The 19,545-nt window shown below is 36.1% G+C and overlaps 1 protein-coding gene and 1 non-coding gene across 2 annotated transcripts in view; one reads left to right on the top strand and one right to left on the bottom strand.

The window, feature by feature from the left end:
- Positions 1 to 19,545, top strand: part of DLGAP1 (DLG associated protein 1) — a 1,249,429-nt gene that overhangs the window by 336,376 nt on the left and 893,508 nt on the right. The gene's annotated exons all lie outside the window — the stretch shown is intronic.
- Positions 18,766 to 18,837, bottom strand: TRNAA-AGC (transfer RNA alanine (anticodon AGC)). The gene has a single exon. It is a non-coding gene; the product is annotated as a tRNA-Ala (tRNA).

Genomic DNA, 19,545 nt, shown 5'->3' with positions numbered 1-19,545 from the left:
CATTGTTGCAATTGCCACATTGACACAGTTACAGAGATAGTTGCATCTGTATAGCAGAAAGCAAGTGGGCTACTTGCCAGATGAGCGATCACACTTACCTTCAACTGAAAAACTGAAAGAATAAGTCATGTTCTCAGCTGTTGAGAGCTGTCTCTATGAGACAGAGTGGCGGGTGATTGGTGCCGAGGTCAAGTCCACTCTAAGAAAGGGATTTCGTTTATCTGGAGGTCCATGTTTTCATATTCTTGCACACCATTTGGAACTAGTAATAAAAAGTATTTATTCTTTCCAACTATTTAGGTAGGTGAGAATTGTTACTCAATGCCAATTTTATTCTGACACACGTCTGCACTGTGTGCCAGAAATCCTCATTTCAAATGACACAGTGTGGTAAACATTGAGTCAAAAGACTCCCCTCTGTCCACTGTGACCTTAATGGATGGGAAGACAGAACTGTTCAGGTTGGAAACCCTATCATAAAACTACTCTATTAATAGGTATACATACCTGAGCCAGTATCTACTCCTCTTATGTTTAGAAAGACTCTAAATTATTGACTGTAAATATTTTTTCTGCCATCTTACAACATCTGTGCCGCACAAATCATTAATCACTTTCCCTGCAAGGTATCGCCTCGAGCGCTAGTGTCAGCCTAACATCCTCCTCCTTAAGGACCTGCTCCTGGTATCACAGTGAATGCTACCTCCGTACTTTCACATTCCACTTGCTGTAAGTGCTCTTGGGTTATGCTTCCTGGTCCCATCCTCAAGGAAGTTCATCTCAAAATCCCAATGTACTTGCTCAGTTTGGGCACGTCTGACTGTCAACAGTGGCTGTCAACAGTGACTGGATTCTGTGCCCTAAAACATGCAGTTCCAAGTTTTGCTGGTATTGACATCAGTTTGGCAGTCGAGATGGAAGGGACTGCTCCAGGCTTATTTGAATGACATACAGGATTTCATAACCATGGCCTCTTATTCTCTAGAAATTAACCTACTGGCAAAATAGTTCTTCCTTGTATACATGAATTTTTGTAATCCTGATAATCCCTTTATCAAAATGTCAACTGCCTAGGATAAGAGAATGAGTGCAAAGAAATGAATGAAAGAATGAACGAAGGAAAGAATGCATATGGCTGATTCACTTCAGTGTGCAACAGAAACAAACACGGTATTGTGAAGCAATTATACTCCAATAAAGATCTATTACAAAATAATAATCAATGTGGTCCATGATAAGGATGCAGAGAAAACTCTGAACAAATTCTACCCGTTATCGATGTTTGGTCCTATGTAGTGACGGACGGTTCTATGTAAGAGAAGAAAGAGGAGACTCCAGAGGTGAGAAAAGGATGTCTGATTTCAAAACAAGAGACTTCTTGGTTGCTCTGAAGATCAAAAGGAGGGATCATAATTACAACATCAGAAACTGCTGTTGAAGAAATGACTAGTAACTGCAGGGTTCACGAGTAGAAGGGACCTAAATTATGAACAAAGTTTTCTGTGTTATTGATGCCCAGCGTTGATACGTTTAGCTTGTGGCCCTTCGAAATATTATGAGCAAAGGATGCCTGAAAGAATGTGCTTTGTCAGCATTTCGGGGGCCTGTTGTTGGTGTTAAGAGTTATTTTGAGGATCCTCAGGATGGCTTGTTTTGTTGGCAGTGTAGGGACTGTTGAGGAATGAAACTGTTGGAATGATGCTAAGAAGCTGGGACACCCTAGCACAGCATGGCCTGTTTTCTTGGTATATATGACTAAATTCCCGCCCAGAAAGGCTGAAACCAAAAGCCACATTTTCCCAACCTACCAAGGCTGATTATTATTACCTGTAAATATTTGCCAGTTTGTTCAGTAAACATTGAAATGCCTTCTTCTTTGGATTTACATATTTTTATAAATAGGGAGAAATACTTTTGACGTGTGCTTGCACCGTTTATGTTTCTCCTTTTGGATTTGTCTTCATGTCTGACCGATGCTCCCATAGGTGCATTTCTGATTTTTCTTTCATTTATTGATCTCTTTTTAATTCCTAAATCTTTTTATTCATTACGCTACTTTATTTGCCTATATGATAAATTATAATTCCTGATTCATTATTTACCCGTTAATTTGGAAGGCAGCTATGCTCACCACTATACTCCCAATGCCATACCTACCCTTTCATTTGGTTTAAGGTAGTTTATGATGAAAAGTCAAATTTTATCAAGTTTTCTTTATGGTTGCATTTCTTAAGTTCAGCCTTAGAAAATCCCATAAGTAAAATATACTCTGTTTCTCAGAATGTACAAAATCACCACTGTTTTCTTCTTGCCATCTGATACCTACTTTCTGAGTGTTACAGGCTGTGTCTAGTTATAAAAAGAGTGGAGTAAATCATTCTTTTACTAAATTTTTTTTCCAGTGACAAGGATGAGTAGGCATAATTGCTCTCCATGTGTAATGATGACATAATATAAGAGAAGGGCAAGCTCTGTTTCCAAGCACAGAGCGGTATTCAGACTACTGCATTTTGGGGCAGGCGGGTGGGAAAGGACAGTTCCACACAAAGACGGGCACACACTCTGCCCATCTTCAGCCTTCTTGAACCATTTATGTAGCTGGTCCTAAAGGACTGATTCTTGAAAACTTATGCTAGGTCAATATGAATAACTTCATATTTCAGGATTACTCACTGTTAATCAGACCAAAGATTATGATGTTTATCTGTCTCTGTTCCTAGAACGAAGAAAGAACAATTAGAAAGAAAAAAAAACTCTTTAAAAATATTTATTTATTTAGTTAGTTAGTTAGTTTTGTCTGTGTTGGGTCTTCATTGTTGCGTGCGGACTTTCTCTAGTTTCAGTGAGTGGGAGCTACTCTTCGTTGTGGTGCGTGGGCTTCTCATTGCAGTGGCTTCTCTTGTTGTGACGCACGTGCTCTAGGCGCACGGGCTTCAGTAGTTGTGGCACAGGGGCTCAGTCGTTGTGACACACAGGCTTAGTTGCTGCGTGGCATGTGGGATCTTCCCGGGCCAGAGCTCAAACCCACGTCCCCTGCATTGGCAGGCAGATTCTTAACCACTGTGCCACCAGGGAAGTCCACCCCAAAAAACTCTTTAAAAACAATTGTCATGAAAATAATAGCCATGTAATAAATGTTCATATCAATATCATCATTTCATTTCATCATTTCATCAATACATTTAACCCAAGTGTATTGAAAGTAAGCTAAAAATATAAATCTATTAATTCAGTCAACATATACTGAGCAAGAACCAATTAGAGTCCTCTTCCTGATTTCATAGAGATTATATTCTCACTCTAGTGTTGGGTGACAGGTCACAAAAAAAATTAGTGAACAGGAAAAATTTAAATAGTTTTGATAAGTGCTCCGGAAATAATTAAAATACAGTCATGTGACATAAAGTGACAGTGGTGTAATGGTCAGGGAAAGCATCTCAGAGGAGGTGACATTTAAACTAAGATCTGGGTGACAAGAACCACGATTTTTCCTCCTTCTCTTATTCCCAGTAAAGGAACTCTTACCCTTCTTATAATTCAATAATACAAAATCACTAAGGGGACTATTAAAATACCTGGAATATTGAAAGAATAAATGTTTATTTGGGACATTTGTCTTCTATTATATTTTCTGTATAATTATGTCAGTTATTTGTAATTATATTAATAATCCTTAAATTCATGTCTATCATTAATAAACTTTATGCTTTATAAAATTAGGTTTATATTAATCTGGAATTTTAAAAATATTCCAAATCAAAATATAAGGACACGCAGGCTCAGAGGCCATGGCTCACAGGCCCAGCCGCTCTGCGGCATGTGGGATCTTCCTGGACCAGGGAACGAACCCGTGTCCCCTGCATCGGCAGGTGGACGCTCAACCACTGCGCCACCAGGGAAGCCCAACAACATATTTTATATAAAAAGCACTATTTGAAAAAAATTCCTCTGGATACATGCAAAATATTTTTTGAGACATTCTTGATAATTTGGAGTTACAGGCAATTTAGGGTGTATTGATGGAGTTTTTGAGCAAATATTGTGGATGGATACCATGCGGTACCATCCAGCCGTGTGAAGCCACAGATTAGATGTATATTGAGCACATTCAAAGTATAGAGTGGAGTGAGAAGAGTGAAAAAATATATGTGTGCACAATAGAATTTATATAAATTAAACGTCTCCATAAAGAAAATAACGTATACAAACAGAAAGATACAAGTTAAAAATATTTAAATATTTGCTCTCATAAATTTGACAACTTGGAAGAAATGGACCATTTCCTTGAAACCAAGAACTACCTATACTTAAAGATGAAATAGGTAGTCTAAATAGTCCTATAACGATGAATTAAATTTAATTTATAATTTAAAAGCTGGGATAAAAGAAAAGGCCAGGTCCAGATGGTTATTCTGGAGAATTTCACCCAAAAAATAACCTCAATTTCACAAAATCACAGAATCACAGAGGATGTATGAGGACGTAACAATTCCCAGCAGCTCATTCTCTGAGATCAGTGTTAACCAGTAAACCCAGACAAAGACAGCATAAAACAAGGTAACATTGACTAATAACTCCCATGAATGGAGATGCAAGATCCTCAACAGGGTACTAGACATTCAATTCAGCAATGGATAAAAAGAATTAAATACTATAATCAAGTGGAATGTGTAAGCCTACTCAATATTTGAAAGTTAATGTCATCTACTGTATTAACAGTCTGAAGAAGAAAAGTTATATAATCATATCAATTGATACAGAAAAAGCATTTCACAAAATGTAACATATTTATAATGAAAGCTCTCAGAAAACTAGAAATAGAGGAAACTTCCTAAACTTGATTTTTTAAAAAAAAATCTGTTGAAGAAAAAGAGCAAATATCATACTTAAAGTGCAAGACTGGATGCTTCCCTATAACATAGTGTACATGGTAAGCTCTCACTACTCTTATTCAACACAGTCCTGAAAGATCTAGTTGACACAAGGCAAGAAAAAGAAAAGGCATATATATTAGAAAATTTTTCTCTATTTACAGATTATTTGATGATTTTAACATTAAAAATCCTGGGAAACCTACAAAGAAAAAAAAACATTTTGCAGAACTAACAAAAAATTGAATAAGATTGCAGAATATAAGATCAAAACACACAAAAATGCAGCAGCATGGATGGATCTGAGGGCATGTGCTAGTTGAAATAAGTCAGATAGAGAAAGACAGATATTCTATAAGCTTACAGAAATGAGGGATCTAAAAACCGAAACTCATGGAAATATAAAGTAGAATGGTGGTGACCAGGGCTTGGGGAATTGGGGAGATGTTGGTCAAAGAGCACAGATTTCCAATTAGAAGATGATTAAGTTCTGGAAATTTTAGGCACAACATTTTGATTATAGTTAATAATAATGTATTATATACCTGAAAGTTTTTAAGAGAATAGATTTTAAATGTTCTCACCACAAAAAAAGGAATGGTAACTATGTGACATGATGAAGGTATTAGCTAACACTATTGTGGTAATCATTTTGCAATAAAAGCATATCAATTCAGCACACAGTACACCTTAAACTTACACAATGTTATATATCAATTACATCTCAATAAAGCTGGAAATCATTTTAATTAAGAAATAAAACATATTTAGAAATGTAAATATATTTAGATTATATTTAGAAAGTAAACATTTAGATTATATTAGCATATATTAATATTTCTATAGATTTTAGGCAGATAGCTATATGCTATCTACATAACATATTGCATTATGTATAGTGATATAATACTTATGTGTAAATAACATAGCATATATTGTTTTAATATTGTCGTATGTTATATTGTATTAAATAAATGGTATTTCTGTATAGTTAATTAGTCTGCCCCGTGAAAAAGCAGAGACTGTATAGTGGATAATGGTGCAAAAAAGAAGTGTAACAAAGTTGGATCCCTAATCACAGATGTTGTGATAGGTGCAATATCTTTGCAGATCAATATAGCCTCTGAAATTCATATGTGGCCACATGCATTCTTTTTAACTCATAACCAGAAAGAGGATCAAAGCAGTTTGCATTCCCTTAAAATACCCAACAGTATATATTTATTGTCTTGCCCCAGGGCCATGTCTTTCCTCTGTGACTTGTGCTCTCTGTCCTAATATAGACTGAAAGGAACCTAATTTTCTGGATATTCTGCAGAACATAACATGTGTTCACTGTATCAGTTGACCTCAGAGTAACAGAGGTGTCCTTAAATAAGACCCTAAAATATATCCCCCCAAAATGATATATTGATGCATTTTAAAGCATTAAAATTAAAAGACAAACATGACTGTAATTTCATTATCACAATTATTTAATTTCAGGGAATGAGAGAGAAGTATACCAAGTCCTTAAAGATTGGTTTGGTTCTATTTCTTAAGTAAAATGGCTGGTACTTGGTGTTTTTACTATCAATATTATTATTTAACTTGTGCATTCGTGTGTTAAATTGTCATTTTATGTATGATGCATTGCTCATTAATTTTTTATGAGCTGGAAGAGCTGATAAAAGAAATGAACATAAAATTAAATCATTATAAAAATGAATGATACATCAAAAGCAATAAAAAGGAGTTTGACATCATTGGAAACAGAGATCTGAAGGATAGGTTTTACATATTCAAGCAAAATGGAATAGAGAAGAACATAATGTTTAAACAGTTAAGAAAAAATATGGAGATATGGCCCAAAATATAATCAACATCTGCTGTTGTAAACGCAGTAGAACAAATGGAAGATAAACACGTTTTAAACACATAAAGGAAAACTTCCCTGATACAGAGGAAGAGAGAATAAAATATACAAAGATACAGAATAATGAACATCAGTAGATAAATTAGTAAAATTACTGGACTTTAAAGAAATAATTGTATTGGCATCTATACAAAATATTAGGTTAGTCTCATACTTCTTCACTGCCATATTGAATGATGAGATAATAATTAAATTCCTAAAATTCTAATGAAAGACACATTTATCCAGAAAGTTGCCATTTAAGAATCAAACCAAGAGACACAAATTCTCAAACATTAAATAATTAAGGACTTGTAGCATCTGTTAATCCACTTCTAGAAAAATTCTTGTTGAGAATAAATGCCAATCAACACAAAAGTTGACTGGCAAAGCTATGATTAAGAGATTATTAGGATTTAACAATTTTCATATGAAACAGGCTAACAACTGTGAAACTATGGTTAAATAATGGAATATAAATGTTATAAATCTGCATATTGTAATAGTGAAGATAATATAACTAACTATGAATCTGCAGGGGATAGAGAAATGGGAAATAGGTTATCTTCTTTCTTAATGGAATAACGTTCATATCCATGAGAACAGGGAAATGAAGATGATTTAAATTTAGCCAGTGGTGGCTAGTGTTACATTTTACCAGTTGGGAAAGAGTTTAGTCACACATTCTATACTTTATAAAAATTATTTCTGTCAAGTATTCTGCTTTTTAGCCTAAATAATTATATTTACATAGCTACTAATTATTTGTTTTCCAAACATTTTTATTGAAATATATCTAACCTACTGAAAAGCCCAAATCATACATATACAAGTTGATGAATTATACAAAGTGAAAATATCAATGAGACCACCACTAACTAGGTCAAGAAATAGAGCAATACTAGAATCCTAGAAGTCTCTTTTTGTCCCTTTCCAACCACATCCCCCTACTTCCTTCCCAAATGTAGCAGCTAAGCTGACTTCCAACATCACAAAGTTTTGGAAATTTATGTAAAGGAAAAGAAACTGCTTTATGGCTTGCTTTTTTTGCCCAGGGATATGCTGGTGTTGTCAGTCTTTTCCACTTTACCTGTTGTGGCTCAAATTAGCAATTCCCTGATGACTCATGAAGTTTCTCAATTCTTTATGTTTATCAGCTATTTGTATATGTTCTTTTGTGAATGACTATTCATGTCTTATCCCATTTTTTTCATCATCTATTTGTTATATTGGTTTGAAGAAGTTCTTTATATTTTCAAGATACAAGCCTCCTGTGGGTTTTATGTATATTAAATATCTTCTCCCACTTGGTGTATTGCCTTGTCACTTCATGGTGTCCTCTTTTGATTACACCTAATTTTGGATCCGTGTATTTATCAACATCTTTTTTTACAGTGATTTTTGTGTCCTTTTGAAGAAAACTTTGACTATTCCATGTTTGCAGAGATATTCTCCTATCTTGTCTTCAAGAAGCTTCATTCTTTTGCCTTTCATATACTGTACTAACATCTAATTGGAATGGAGGTTTGTGAAGGATGTATTGAAATAGGAGTTTGAAGGTGTAAGGGCTGATATTTTTAACAACTTTATTGAGATATAATTGATATCCAAAAAACTGCACATGTTTGATGTGTACAATTTAATGAATTTGAACATATCAATGCACTCATAATTCTATCAGCACAATCAAGGTAATAAATATATCCATCACCTCTAAGACTTTCCTTGTGTCCCTTTTTAATTGTGGTAAGAGAACTTAATGTGTGACCTACCCTCTTAACAAGCTTACGATACTGTGTTGATAACTATAGGTGCTATGTGTACAATGGATCTCTAGAATTTATTTACCTTGCAGAACTGAAACTTTATACCCATTGAACAATTCTCCATTTCCTCCTACCCCCATCCCCTGGAAACCACCATTCTTTTCTCTGCTTCTATGAATTCAACTATTTTAGATACCTTATGTTAGTGCAATCATACTGTATTTGTCCTTTTAAGACTGACTTACTTTACTTATCATAAAATGTCTTCTAGGTTCATCCATGTTGTCGCAAATGGTAGGATTACGTTCACTTGTAGGGCTGTATAATATTCCATTTTATGTATATGACACATTCTGTTTATCCATTCTTCTGTCAGTGGACATTTGTCTTGTTTTCATATCTTGGCTATTGTGAGTAATGCTGCAGTGAACATGGGTGTGCAGATATCTCTTCAAGATACTGATTTTAATTTCTTTGGATATATACCCAGAAGTGGGATTGCTAGATCATATGATAATTCTATTTTACTTTTTTGAGGAACTTCCATAATGTTTTCCATAGTGGCTGCACCATTTTACATTTCTACCAACAGTGTACAAGTGTTCTAATTTCTCCACATCCTTGCCAACACTTCTTTTTATTTATCCACATATTCATTCTTTCCATTGCTCTTTCTTCCTTCTAACATCCCCATACTTTAATCTGGGGTAATTTTCCTTCTGCCTTAAAAAATTTTCCTCTATTATTCCGTTATAGTGGGTCTGCTGGTGACACATAACTTCAGTTTTCCTTTGTTTGAAATTTCTTTGTTTTTCCTTCATTTTTAATGATTTTACTGGGTTAAATTTTAGGTTGGTAGGGCTTTTTTGTTCTTTCAGCATTTGAAGATGTAATTCAATCGTTCTCTGCTCTCATTGTCTTTTAGTTGATAATTCAGTTAGCTGTTTGTCTTATTTTTGCATCTTTGAAGGCAAGATATTTTGAACCTCTTGTTGTTTTTAAGATTTTTCTTTGTCTTAGATTTTCAACAACGTAACTATGTACCTAGTTGTAATTTTCTCAGATTTTTATCACTTGAAATACCTTTTAATTTTTTAACATATAATTTGTTGCCTTTTATAGGTTTTGGAAAATACTCACCAATTATTTGTTCAAAAACTGTTTTTGTTCCATTCTTTCTGTATGCTTTTGTGAAATCCAATTACATGTGTATTAGGACACTTCACTGTGTTACATATGACTCACAAATACTTTTTCATGTTTTCCTTTTTTGTGTGTGTCTCTATAAATTCTGTCTGGATATGTTTTTCTGGCCTATTTTCCATTCTACTAATTCTTTCTTCAACTGTATCTAATATGCTACTGAACACAATAGTTGAATTTTTAAGTCCAGTTTTTGTGTTTTGAGTTCTAAAACTTCCATTTGGTTCTTTTCTAATAGTTTGTTTTTCTCTTCTAAAATTTCCATCCTGTCTTCAAATTTGAGTATATTAATCACACATACTTAATATTATAGTCTATTTCTGATAACTACAAGGTCTGGATCTCCTGTGGACCTCTCTCTCTTTCTCTCTCTCTCTCCTTCTTTTTTGGTCATTTGGTCTTATTTCCTGATATATCTGGCAATATCTAACTGAATGCCACTCATTGTGTATGAACAATTGTAAAGATAAATTTAGGCTCTGCCTGATATTGTCTTCCTCCAGAAGGAACTTGATATTACAGACATACCTGGAATATTTTGTAGATTCAGTTCCAGACAACCATAATAAAGCAAATATCACAATAAAATGACTCACAAGAATTTTTTGGTTTCTCAGTGCATATAAAAGTTGTTTACACCATACTGTAGTCTATTAAGTATGCAATAGCATTATGTGTAAAAAAACCTGACATACATACCTTAATTTAACAACACTTTCTTGCTAAAAATACCATAATCTGAGGCTTCAGCAAGTCATAATCCTTTTGCAATAGTAACATCAAAGATCACTGATCACACATCACCATAACAAATATAATAATAATGGAAAAGTTTGAAATATTGTGAGAATTACTAAAGTGTGACACAGAGACACAAAAATGAGCAAATACTGTTGGGAAAATGGTGTCGATAGACTTGCTCCATGCAGGGTTGCAACAAACTTTCAATTTGTAAAACATGCAGTATCTGCAAAGCCCAATAAAGGGAAGCACAATTAAAGGAGGTATGCCTTTACTTTTGGCAAACAGTTATGCAGGGGCAGAGATTGAGTTAACTTTATGGTATGCTTTAGGCTTTGTGGAAGCTGGATTTAGCTGTGATTCACTCCTATTTTTGGAGTGTAGCCAGCTTTTCAGTGATTATAATGAAAAACTTCTTTCCCTTCAACTTTTGAATGTCAAGCTATTACGACTTTGGAATCAGTGCTGAGCTTTTTGGCCTCTCCTTGGGAATTTGCAAATGGCCAGATTAAAAGGTATGTCAAATGTAGGTTCATCCCTTCTCTCTGGAACCTTTACACTTTAAGCACTTGCTGCCTTTTGTTAGCTTTTTGATGGAAACACTTATGGTTTTCATTTCCAGCAATTAGAGTTGATCTCAGTGGGAGAATTGTTCAGCAGGAAGCTAGTCTGCCTTTATTGGAAGTGTTAACGCTTCTAATTATATTTTAAAGACCATGTTTTTTAATATAAGAAGATATGAGGAAACAGTTTTTCAGCAATTAGGAGTTTGGAGAGGGTCCTCTTACTCTGTTAATTGCAAAACCAGTACATTTTTGTCTAAGTTATTGAAGAAGGCACTAGGCAGAAAGATAAAGAAAGCAGTTGGTAGGGCTCTTGATCTTATATTTGTTCTGATTTGACTTTATCTTGCTTTTGTGTTCCACGAATTGTTTCAGACTTCAGTCTAGATTTATGGAGTCATAGAAACATAAAATATTTGAATTGAACTTAGACTTTATCCTTAACATTTTCCCTTATTAAATCATCTACTTCCATTTTTGTCATTATATCCTATCATGTCTTCTTTCCAGGGTTTTTAAAGTTTACTCTCTACTATTTTTATTTCCATTATCATCATCTTTATCATGTCAGGTATGAAACACACTTTATACCCTGTATTTCTAAGGGAGGTAGTTTAAATTTTCTAGCTTTGCCTCTACTGTAATGAAGGAAATTAGAATTGTTACTTCATAGATATTATCAAGAGTACCAGTAACCCCATCTAAGACCAGAGTATTCGTAAAAGACCTGAGGAGCTATCCCAAGGAAACAATGAATCTCAGATTACAGAGGCCAAAGATACAATTTCTACCTGCTGTTCCATATGTAGGAAATTTCTATTTATTTTCAGTGAGCTTAATATAATTGAGGAAACTCATTTCCTTATAATCTATACCTGAATCATTTTCCAACTAATCTCATCATTTTCAAATTCATCCTTCTGGTACCTGCTGGAGTGAGCTATCTAAAACACAGATATGAGCATATTAATATATTACTATATTATACATATTGTATTTTAAATTACTGTATATTAATATTCCTCTTCAAACCTTTCAATGGGCCTCTATCACTTAAACACAAAATTCAGGTTCCTTGGGCTTTCCATGGTTTGTCTCATACCTATACCTCCCGTCTATCTAAATCTAAACTTTTCCACCTTGCGTATGTATTAATGCACTTTGGCCATATTTACAGGTATTCGTCAAATGCATGTGATTACGTTACATAGGAATTGAACACCCATCTTGTGAGGAGACCCTCTCTCTTGCTGGCATAAGTAAGCAGCCTGTTGGGGGATCCCATATGTTTTTGTTTTTGCTTTTTTTCTGCGGTACGCGGGCCTCTCACTGTTGTGGCCTCTCCCGTTGCGGAGCACAGGCTCCGGACGCGCAGGCTCAGTGGCCATGGGTCACGGGCCCAGCCGCTCCGCAGCATGTGGGATCTTCCCAGACCGCGGCACGAACCCGTGTCCCCTGCATCGGCAGGCGGACTCTCAACCACTGCGCCACCAGGGAAGCCCGGGGGATCCCATATGGTTAAGAACTGGGTAGGTCTCTAGAAAGGGAAGGCCACCTCCAGAAACAGCCAGCCAGGACCTGGTGTCCTCAGTTCTGTAGCAACAAATGAATGAATTCTGCCAAAAACTGGAGTGAGTTTGGAAGTGGATCTTTCCCTAGTCGAGCTTCTGAGGAGACTGCAGTGCTTGCTGACAAGATTAAGACTCTGAAGCTAAAAACCCAGGTAAACCATCCCCAGACTCCTATCCCACCAAAGCTGTGAGCTAATAAATGAGTGGAGTTTTAGGCTGCTAATTGTGTGATGATACTGTTGTACAGAGGTAGAAAACAAGTGCTCCCATCATGTTGTTTCTCACCTTCATATTTTGCATTCGCTTGGCCTTGATGCTGTACCCTACCCACCTTTGTTCAAGCAACACACTACTATTTGTCACTGACGAGACAATTCGTCACTTCGACAAAGCTTGTGAAATCTTGCCTAATGCTGCCTTTTGCGAAACACAAATCGTCATTCATCTGCTCCTTAACCTAATTAATTTTCAACTTTAATTTTGCACACTTCACGCTATATTAGGTGGGAATATGTTCCATAGACTAAACTTGAGGACAGAGACTGTGTCATATTCATCTTTGTGACCACAGCATCTATCACTGTGCCTGTTATGTAGGCCCCCAAACATTTCTTGTTCCACTCTTTTCAAGCCTATGACTATTGCTCTGACTTTACTCTTATTATCATTCCCTTTCTTAGACTGCCCTTTCTGTTTCCTCCCCTTCATGTAAATAGAAATCATTATTCAAGCTCAACTGCAATCGTACCACCTCTGATTATCTTTGAATATTCTTAACAATCTAAAAATTCGTAACAAAGACTAAGTGTCCATTTGATTGCAGAAGACAGTTACCTGGCTTCCTCATCATGCCTCACTGCTCAGAACTACTTCCTGTTCTCCACTGGATGCTAGATGGAAACTGCCTCTTACGATGAAACCAGGCACCAATTAAAAACGAACTGATTCTGTGTCCTTAATGTACTTTGGTCTAAACTTTCTATGTTTAATCATTCATATTTTTGAGGGACGTCAAAAGTAGGATTGTTTTAGCTTAATAGGGTTTCAGGGGGGGAAAAGCTTGCAACAAATGAGAAACAAATGATTTATAGCAGTACTCTGAAAAAAAAGTACATACTTTGATAAGAAAATTTCCAAAGTACTGATGAATAATGAATAAAGTACATAGTGAATGAACAGAAAAAAAATTTTTGGCTACTAATAATGCTTTCTCTTTGTCTTGGTATAGTGCTAAAATGTTTTACATATGGATACTGTCTCGTTTAAGCCTTCCAGCAGTCCTGTGGGGCAGCATGTTATAGGGGTTAACAGGGTAAATCGTGGTGTAATAGGAATGCCCTTTTCTCATGGAGTTGTGGAGGTTACCTGAATTGATATATAAAGTGCTCTCAGAATAGTGCCTGACATTTTGTGAATGTTAGCTACTATTATTGTAATAGAAGAAACAGGCTTAAAGAGGTTAACGTTACTAGTCAAAGGAACATTACAAGTAGGTGGAGCTGCTGAGTTTAAACCCAATGTGTCTGACTCCAAATCCTGCAATCTTAACCACTCAACTATATTGCACAGTATTAATTTTTTTTAATTAATTAATCTATCTTTGGCTGCATTAGGTCTTTGTTGCTGCACGTGGGCTTTCTCTAGCTGCGGTGAGCAGGGGCTACTCTTCGTTGTGGTGCGCGGACTTCTCAATGCGGTGGCTTCTCTTGTTGCGGAGCTTCAGTGGTTGTGGCACATGGGCTCAGTAATTGTGGCTTGCAGGCTCTAGAGCACAGGCTCAGTAGTGGTGGCACACAGGCTTAGTTGCTCTGCGGCATGTGGGATCTTCCCAGACCGGGGCTTGAACGTGTCCCTTGTATTGGCGGACTGATTCTTAACCACTGCACCACCAAGGAAGGCCCTATGAAACCACTGAAATGATCAGTCTCATCTATTGGTGGCAGGAATTTAATGGTTAGACTCAGAATAAAAACTAACTGTATAGTATTACTACTTAATAATCTATTATTATTCTACTATTTCATAATATATTTAATAATTCCCATTCTATGGATCTACCCTAAGTGGGGAAAACAAAAGAATTAGGTACAAAGATCTTTTTCACTGATTTATTTATAATATCCTTGACTGTTGAATAGTACAGTGGTTAAATACATTATATTTTTATATTATTGAATATTTTATTTCTATATATTTATAATTGAATATCATATGCATGTTTTTAAATAATGCTATTATATAGCTAGATAAAATTCTATTTTAAAATAGAATTATTTTGATACATTTTATGAAAGAATTGCCTATGAAAGAAATCTTATATACAAAATGAAGTCTAAAGGGAAATAAAATCATAAATGAAAATAGCTCTCATATATGAGTAGAATAAATGAGTGACATTTTAATTTTCTATGTGAACTGTTATTTACCATACACCCCTCTATAATGAGCATGTGTTATGTTTAAAACCAGGAAAAGAACAATAAGTTTGATTTTTAAAACAAACTAAAAGCCTGATTCTCATTTACGGGTTATAGGAGAAATAAAAATAAAGGATTTTTAATAGGTTCAAAATATTAAGTATCGGTAAGATCACAAAAGAAGTATTTGCTCTAGATAAGCTACCAATTGATATAGTAGTACTATGCTTTTGCTGCCCAAATACGACTATTTCGGTAATAGAGGTATTATAACTTGGAATGAACCTCATTGCATTTCCACGCGTTTCATGATTCTGTGAATTTCCAGCAGTACTACCAGAGGAAGGAGAAACACCCAGCCCAGCTCCATGTCCCACACTCCTGCTCATTTCTTTCCATATTCTTGTGGTGATGGATAACAGTCAGTCATGGCCAAGCATGTCCCTTTATAATTACTGCAAGAGCCTCATAGTCTATAAGGTCCTATCAGCAGGGAACCCTCCTTAGACTGTCTGTGTTGAACATATGTCATAGTTGAGTTTTTAACTTCAGCAACGATGTTCCTCAGGAGAAAAGGAGATGCAAGATATTCACGTCTTACCAAAATGTCAGTTATCGGCATGTACATATTGCATCTCCCTAATGACTTGGTTTAGTAAATGAGCAGAAAACACCACCTTGTTACTGTGAAATAGGAAAACTATGAACCAAAGCCTGACCTTTTGCATTCCCTCCATGGGAAGCCTGGCTGTGTGGCTCCTTTATGACAGCATTTAAGCATATTTAAGTATCTCTAAGAGTTACAAATAGGCTTCCTAGAACCAACATCCCCCTTTATTTCTCCTCCCACTTACTGTCAAACTTCTTGAAAAAATTGCACTCTCCACTTTCCCATTTCTTTCTTTTATCAAAAAAAAAAAACAAAAAACAATTTACACTGGCTTCCATCCTTAACACTCTAGTGAAAGACATCTTCACTGTTACCAATAATCTTCTCACTGCTGTAACACATGGCTGACTTAAAGTTATTACTTAACATGATATTCTTCCCCAGTTTTATTAAGAAGTAATTGACATACATGAGTGTATAAGTTAAGGTATACAGCATGATGATTTGATTTTTTTTTGAAGTATACTTGATTTACAGTGTTGTGTTAGTTTCTGCTGTACAGCAATAGTATATACATTCTTTTTCAGATTCTTTTCCCTTATAGGTTATTACAAGATACTGAATATAGTTCCCTGTGGTATACAGTAGGACCTTTTTGTTTATCTGTATTATATATAGTAGTGTGTATCTGTTAATCCCAAGCTCCTAATTTATCCCTCCCCTCTCTTTCCCCTTTAGTAACCATAAGTTTGTTTTCTGTGTCTGTGAGCCTGTTTCTGTTTTGTAAATAAGTTCATTTGTATCTTTTTTTTTAATATTCCATATATAAGTGATATCATATGATATTTGTCTTTCTTTATCTGATTTGCTTCACATAGTGTGATAATCTCTAGGTCCATCCATGTTGCTGCAAATGGCATTATTTCATTCTTTTTTATGACTGGGTAATAATCCATTGTACATATGTACCACATCTTCTTTATCCATGCACCTGCTTTTTAAATAAATTTATTTATTTATTTTTATTTTGGCTGCGTTGGGTCTTCATCGCTGCGCGTAGTTGCAGCAAGCAGGGGCTACTCTTCGTTACGATGCGCGGGCTTCTCATTGCGGTGGCTTCTGTTGTCGTGGGGCACAGGCTATGGGCGCACGGGCTTCAGTAGTTGTGGCACACAGGCTTAGTTGCTCCACGGCATGTGAGATCTTTCAGGACCAGGGCTCGAGCCCGTGTCCTCTACATTGGCAAGTGGATTCTTAACTCCTGTGCCACCAGGGAACTCCCTATCCATTCACCTGTTGATGGACATTTAGGTAGCTTGCATGTCTTGGCTATTGTAGTGTTGCTATGAACATTGGGGTGCAGATTCACATATGTTTTGAAATGACTATCACAGTAGGCTTAGTTAAAATCTATCATCTCATATAGTTACAATAAAAAGAAAAGAAAAAAATTCTCCTTGTGATGAGAACGCTTAGGATCTACTCTGTAAACAACTTTCCTATACATCATGCAGCAGTGTAAATTATAGGCATTTGACACTGAAGACTTCCTTTAAAACTTTTCGATTTTCCTGGCTTCTGTGACACACCGCTGTTCCTTGTTCAATTCCTTTTTATGGTTGCCTTTTCTCTGTGTTCTTTGTGAACTCTCTATCCCCTATTCTGTTTATGGCTCAGCACTCTATCTTGGACGCTGCAATTCTCACTGTCCACGGACAGACATTCATGACCATGGAGTCACGTTTACAAATTATATAGCCTCCCTCCTAAGCTCAAAATCTGAAATCGCCCGTTTTCCTACTTTGACATTTTCGTTTTCAGATTGGTTCTGGGACCTCAAACTCAAAACATAGAAAGCTAGTGAAAAAAAAAAGAGGCTGGGCTTTTGAGTTTGAATCTCACTTTCCCAATTTACCAGCTGTGTCACACTGGCCGTATTATTTAAATTAACTCTCTGAGGCTCAGTTTCCTTATTTGAGTTTTTGGGAAGATTGACTAAGATAATGTTCGAAAAACAAACAGCAGAGCTCCTGGCACATAGCAGGCATTCAATTGCTGTGCTCTCTGCAACCGCTGTGGTCCTGTTCTCAGTCTCTGACCTGTTAATACACCTAACTGTGCACGTGAATAACTTGAGCTTCAACTTTTACTCCCCTTTCTAACTCACACTCCACACTTAATCTCCTCGTTTTGTTGATGGTCCTATTTACATATGTCTCAGTACACCCGCTTCTTTAGGTATCCACTGGCCTTTCCCCACTGAGGACATCAACATCTCCTGATTGTTTTCCTGATTGATCATCATCATCAAAACCCATTGGTTGCCCTGTGTTCAATCTCAGTCGCTTCAAATCCACAAACCCCGAAGTCACCACATAATGTTTCCTGATGTTCACCTAATTGAATCCTTTTAGCGATTAACCATCACTTTCGGGATGAACGTGGAAAGGCTTTCTGGCTTTCTCCCCCACCTCATTCATCTTCACCTCTTGACGTTCACTTTATTACATGCTCCAACCCCACTGTGCAGTGGTCCACTCTTGATTTGGGTATAATTCTGTATATTAGCATACAACAAATATTTTTAATGTATTATTTAATTTCATGATTTACAAAGTTATGTTGAGTCTTTTTAGAGAAGAATAACACAAAAACTTTATATCTCCCACTTTGAAGACCATATGGACTTAATTTTCAAAGGAAGAGTGCAGAAAATAGTCTCATTTTCTGATTAAAGACAAGACTTAGAAGGCAGACGGTTAAATTCTGTGACAACGTACAAAAATACCAACGAGGAGCTGCCAGTAGTTGCAAAAATGAAATGGAGATTTAAGGGCAATGGGACTAGCTCACAACTTTCACAATTAGGTACAAAACATAAAGTAGGTGGGAGAATAGCTTACGGAAACAGAACAATGTGAAAATATGTCCCGATAAACTGAATATTCAAGCAACACTGGAGTAGAGGCTTAATTCCACTTCAATGCTTGCTTTTAGAAGAAATCTTCTAAAGCATAGATAGATTTCCTCATCTTTTTAATTGAAGTACAGTTGATAAACAATGTGTTAATTTCTGTACAGCCAAGGCCTTTAAGGTTTTTTTTGTTTGTTTTTTTAATCAATCAAAAATGGGGGTGCTGGACATTGAACCCAGGGCCTCATGCATGCTGAGCATGTGCTCTACCACTGAGCTACACCCCCTCCTCCCTCATCTATTGTACCTGATTTGGGCCTTTTAGTGAGACCTTGCCTATGCCCACCATGATTTGCCATTCACAGTACATTTCTAAAATGTAAACTTTCAGTTGGTACGGACTGCTGTTACCAGAATATGCCATGTTTTCTCACTTCCTATCATTTTGTACACTATTTTCTTGCTTTGAATATTCTTTCCCGTTCTTAATCTCTTTTCTTTAAATTCTACCCATCCTTCATGTCGCATAACCTCCGGAAAGGCTGCTCCGAAGTCTTAACACTTGATCTGGTTCCCTTTCTGTGTCTTGTCCTGTGGTTGCGCTTCTCACCCTGACGTGTGATCACCTCATTCTTGTGTGTGTCCTTGTTATACTGTCATCTCTGTGAGGTGAGGGACCTTGACTTATTCACCACTGGATGCCCAGAAGCTAGCAGAGGTCTGCCTGCCTTTTAAGAAGAGCTCAAAATACATTTGGAATCACACGTTTAATACTTTTAAAAGGTGCAAGTCAAGAATCAGTGTTAAAAATCCTCTGCTTTCCTATAGAGCCATTTTTTTAATGTTATCTATTTTCAGTAATTTTCTCTAAATGCTAATAAATGCTCTATTTGAAAATTAGTCCTATGACTAATTAGTCCAATGACACCTCTTTCATTAATGGGCTTAGTGCACTCAGGAGGCTGTCAGCAAATTCTTCTCTCGTAATGAATATC

The sequence above is a fragment of the Pseudorca crassidens genome, chromosome 12 (genome assembly GCF_039906515.1).
Source record: "Pseudorca crassidens isolate mPseCra1 chromosome 12, mPseCra1.hap1, whole genome shotgun sequence".
In the NCBI taxonomy this organism is placed as follows: Eukaryota; Metazoa; Chordata; class Mammalia; order Artiodactyla; family Delphinidae; genus Pseudorca; species Pseudorca crassidens.
The sequence above is the reverse complement of the archived record's forward strand: the minus strand, read 5'-3'. Positions and strand labels throughout refer to the sequence as shown.